General features: G+C 35.9%; 1 pseudogene; it reads right to left on the reverse strand.

Moving 5' to 3' along the window:
- Positions 1–5,195: 5,195 nt before the first annotated feature.
- Positions 5,196–5,589, reverse strand: LOC121036495 (60S ribosomal protein L34-like; annotated as a pseudogene).

Consider the following 5,589-nt stretch of genomic DNA (forward strand, 5'->3'; position numbering starts at 1 on the left):
AAACAAGGTATAACTATACATAAAAATATAAGCTTATAAATATACATATGTGCATATATATTCACATATATAGATTAGATTATGAATCTACCAGCTATACACCGTTCATGTAGTATCTAGCTTTTATCATTCATTTATCTTACATACCTCTATCAATTTACACTTCGCAAATGGAAACTGGGAGAGAATAAAAAAGATATCACATGAGATTAAAATAGTTGGTTATTTCAGAAAATAAGGACTAATTGATGGGAAGGAGAACTAAGAAGTTCAAACAATGTTTGGTATAGACATGTCTTTAAGGTCTAAACCGAGCAGAGTAGACATAAAAGAATGAGCCACGTGATATGTTTTAAAGCCCATTAGGATGTAGGGTCAAAAAGAATAGTAATGAAGAAATTTGCCTATAACATATATTTTGGCTCTACAAGAGATGAAATTTTTATAGTGATACTTACATGTGCACAATACTGCAATAACAGGATTACTTTACATTTTGGATACAATCGTTACAAGAGTAGACCAACTACAAGACTATCAACTTTAAAAAAAAAAATGAAGACATAACTTAATTCTGAATAGGGAAAATATTTGAGATCTTTATCTTCAAAATGAAATTGAATTGGAGATAGGAATTTAAAATGGAAATAAATGAACTTTTAGGTTAACAAGTACAGTTTATAATTTCAATGATACACTGATTTTATATGCTATTTTGAAAATATTAAATTTTAAAAACCTATTTATAACCTTATTTAATAAAGTTAAAGTCAATATTGTATTATAATTTGTGCACTTCAGAAGTGAATTGTACCTCTTGTTTTACTCTGTTCTATTTTATTTTCCAAATTTTCTTGGCAAATATTTGGGAGCACTAGAAGCCATTCTTCACTTCATATTTGATTTTTGTAGCATGATCATGGAACAGATTATTTTTGCAATAGGCATACTATGACATTATGTATGCATATTATGTCAATTTCCTAATTCCATCCTCCCAAACATCTGCCTTGAACACAGATGTCTCTGTGCTGAGGGACAGAGAATCTTCCTCTTCCCACTGGATATCAGATCCAGTGAGGATAGAATACTTGTTTTGTTCCAGTTTTACTCTCAGAAACTTGAATATCTGGGAAGTAATGGAAACTGGGTTAGTATTTTTTAACTAAACCAATTAGTTAATCAACAGATAATTAGCTACTGAATTCTACATGCCTGTTTATTTTTGTACAAACTGATCTCTTTGACAGATTCCCATTTACAAAGGACTTTGCAGATGTTCTCAAACTGGTCACTGCTTAGCATTTTCATGAAATTTCAAATATTTGCAGTCTCATTTTGAAATTGTTTCTATTACATTACATGAACAAATTCAAAACAAAGGAAGTGTTTAAGAGCTAGATGGAAAACCAACCTATTGTCATGTTGGAGATTGTGGGGGTGCAAAGTTAAGTGACAGAAATGTGCCATTGTGTAAAATAGTGATGCATGTTTGAGAGAGGACTGTTGAGTGGCTGTTTCTTTGGTGAATGTGTTGTGTGCTGTGAGAACTTTTACTTCCATATACAGACACATACTTGGATATTTTGATTCACAAATTCTCTGCTAATGTACAATCTGGTTTTTCTTGTGGCCCATGATTTATATATGTACTATATACAGTAAAACATTGGTTTGAGAGCATAATTCATTCCACAAATATGCTTGTAATCCAAAGCACTTGCATATCAAAGAAAATTTCCCCATAAGAAATAAAGGAAATTCAGATGATTGATTCCACAACCCAAAAATATTCATATAAAAATGATTACAGGACTGTAACAGAATACAAAATAAAAAAGAAAATGCAAAATATAAGGAAAAACAAATGAACATGCACTTACTTTGAAAACCTTTGTGGCGGGGCACCTGGGTGGCTCAGTCGGTTAAGCGTCCAACTTCAGCTCAGGTCACGATCAATCAGTCCATGAGTTCGAGCCCCGCGTCGGGCTCTGGGTTGATGGCTCAGAGCGTGGAGCCTGCTTTCGATTCTGTGTCTCCCTCTCTCTCTGCCCCTTCCCCGTTCATGCTCTGTCTCTGTCTCAAAAATAAATAAATGTTAAAAAATTTTTTTTAAGTTTAAAAAAAAAGAAAATCTTTGTGGCAGGTGTGAGGGAGACAAGAGAGAGGAGGGTTATTGTGTTGGATGACTTTCACTATCACTAACAGAATCACTGATACCTGTTGGTTCAATAGAATCTTTTTCTTTTCCTAAAACTTTAATAAGGAACCTATCCAATGACACTTGCTTCTGCCTCTGTTTGAGGATTTCATAGAAATGGGGCAATGTCTTTAAACAGATTCATCACTCACACTGCTAAAGCCTTATTTGGGTGGTACTTTTCTACAAAATATTGCACTATTTCCCACATTTTACACATCTCCCTAATATCATTTGAAGTGCAGGATTCCTCTGCCTTTTTCAACTCCTCCTCTGTAGGCTTCTTATAAAATTTTGCAATTTTGGCTACTCGCATACCTCATTTGTACTTCTCCACAATTTCCATCTTAACTTCCACTGTAGTCATCACCTTCCTCTTACAGCCTTTCTTTTCAACCTTTTTCTGCATGGTATCCATTGTGTAACATGGATGTTGACTACAGTACAGTATTAATAAACTCTTGTATTTAATGTAACTGGGTCTCTATCTCCAGGCAGCCTGAAATAGAATGAAGCAAGGCATTCCTAAGCTTACTCTTGTATGGGAAAACAAAGGACTGTACATAAGTGCTTTGAGGTGACAGAAAACACTAATGCCAGTTATGGGCACCTTCCAACTTTCTGAAAAATCACTGATTTCTGCCAAACACCATGACCTGAGACTGAGCATCCAAGCATAGGTGACAATTACCCACAATCTCACAGAGAGAGCGAGGAGTGAGGAGAGAGAGAGACAGAGACCGAGAGAGAGAGAAGAACCATTGTGACCCGTAACCATGTGACATTCGGTGTCACAGTACTACTTTCATTGCAAGACATTGCTTGTTTGTCAAGTTAAAATTCATCAGAAATGTTTGCTCATCTTATGGAACACTCACAGAACAAGTTACTTGCAATCCAAGGTTTTATGGCATACGTGATATTTACATATATAGTTACACACACACATATTGTATGTCTAATATCTCTCTGTACAATAAATGTGTGTATGTACATGTATATACCTACATAATATACCACTTTGTTTCACAAAGAATTTGCCTCCATCCAGTGTATCCAGACATATATCTTCTAAAACACAAAATATTAGAGTTCTGTTGGCCACATGTGTAATTGGATCATTGCACAGTTCAGCAGCATTCCTTACAATGGGCCCAGAGCTACACAGTGGGAGGATTAAACACATAAGATCAGTGCTATTCTACCTAGTATTTGGAATTTAATGGAAGTATCATGGGAGCATTGAGTGATTTTTTTGATTTTGTGTACTTATTTAATTTTAAAGAATACATTTTTGAAAAAAGACTACTTACCACAAAATTGAGATGTCTTTTACAAATGTTTGATTATTTTGTTTTTTTCTTTTCAAGATTCTCCAATGAGAAATCATTTCTTTTTAAATGATTATTACAATTTTAGGTATGCAGCACATGTATATGTGTGTGTGTGTGTGTGTGTGTATACATTTTTTTTTAAGTTTATTTATTTTGAGAGAGAGACACAGAGAGAGAGCATGAACAGGGGAGAAGCAGAGAGAGGGAGGAAGAGAGAGAGTCCCAAGCAGGCTCCACACTGTCAGCACAGAGCCTGATGCAGGGCTTGAATTCAGGAACCACAAGATCATGACCTGGGCCAAACCAGGAGTCGGATGCTTAGCCAATGAAGCCACCCAGGTGCTCCGGTAGTCAGCATATTTTTAACACTGTCACCAACCATAATTCTGCTGAGCACCTTTCCTTGAGATGCTAACATCTTTAGTCACTCAAATATTGCAAAACTCCATTAAAGAAAAATTATCTCCATAGGGTAGCATTCCCTTGGCATTTGATCTCTAAACAAGTGCCTTCCAATAGATTTTCTATAATGGAGGGATGTTCCATAATCTGAGCACCCAGTGTGGTAGTTACTAGCCACATGTGGCTTTTGTACACTTAAGTTTTGGCTAGTGAGGCTAAAAAAACTAATGTTTTAAATTTCATTTCATTTTAATTAGTATAAATTTAAATATACGTAGCTACATGTAGGTACCATATTGGATAGCACAGTCTGTTCCAAATCTTAAATTATTATTATTTTGGAGGCGGGGGGGGGGGGAGACAAGACAGGTAACAGAAAGTATGGGTTGAATTAAATCAGGATTTGTTCATTCAATCTATCATTTAACATCAGTATTTATTGTGTGCTCACTATTTTCCAATTGGACTAATTTTCTAATTGGACTAATTACTAATTAGAAGGTTCATGATTGAATAATCATGAAAACATGTCTTATAAGAGAAAGGGTCTAGGGTAGGGAATACTGTTCATTTCCAAACATACACTCAGCATAAATAAAAATACTCATAGGAGAAAAGCAAACAACAAAACTTAGGGCTGTGTGTGTATGTGTGTAAGAAGTGGGTGTATCTGTATACATGTGCATGTTTGTATGTTTTCAAGTCATTGATTCAACTTCCTGGAACAGAGACTCCAAGAAGGAGGTATGTATGTAAGAAACTTAGCAGGGAATGTCTTGAAATTGGAGAGAGAAAAAAAACTAATTTGAATTGAAATGCAGTTGTGAAATATACCCCAGCTAACCGTCCAGAAATCTCTGGAGCCCAGTTATTATTAGACCTTGGCTGGGATGGGGCAGCATCCGCTATTAGATTGGAGCAGTTCCCTAAAGGGGATTCATCAGACAAGCCTCTTGCCAACAGCTGAGAAAAGGAGTATGTAGGCCTTTGGAACATGGAAAAGGGCAGAGGGAGGGGGAGGCGAGGAAGGAGGGGAAGGGGAAGGGATTGGTAGAAAAGCAGTGGGAAAAAGAGTCGCAAACTGAGTTTTGTTTTGCTTTTTTTTGTTTCCAACACCATTTTACTACCTTAACCTTGGGTTACAAAAGAATTTGAGGTAGAAGACAATCATTTCATATTATTTAGTTTTATGGCATTATAAGTTCTTTAGTTGAATGATCACTTTAATGGTTTTGAAATCATAGTCCTTTGTTTATTTCTCAAAAAGCTTCATTTTTTTTTTCTTTAGCTTTCTGACTCTGTGCCTTCAACACTTTTACAGTGATTTTCTCCTCAATAAGGCAAGCAAGCTTGATCCCATCAGTTCACTTAGCATACTACAGGCCCTACTGATGGGTTTTTTTGTTTGTTTGTTTGTTTGTTTGTTTGTTTGTTTGTTTGTTTGTTTTAGACAAAACGAAAAAACATAAGAACTTTAGATCCCACAGCATGAACTCCTCAAAGTCGGTCTGGGCACACACCGCACGTGTGTGCTTTCCCAACCTTCTTAGTATAAAGGTAAATGACTCTATTAACCAGGGGTTGGGCCAGCCTAATTTTGTTAGAGGCTGTATTATAGGACAGGCTACGAGTGTATGTCAAATGCTGGAACAT

The sequence above is a fragment of the Herpailurus yagouaroundi genome, unplaced genomic scaffold (assembly GCF_014898765.1).
Source record: "Herpailurus yagouaroundi ecotype Mexico unplaced genomic scaffold, PumYag 162, whole genome shotgun sequence".
Classification (NCBI taxonomy): domain Eukaryota; kingdom Metazoa; phylum Chordata; class Mammalia; order Carnivora; family Felidae; genus Herpailurus; species Herpailurus yagouaroundi.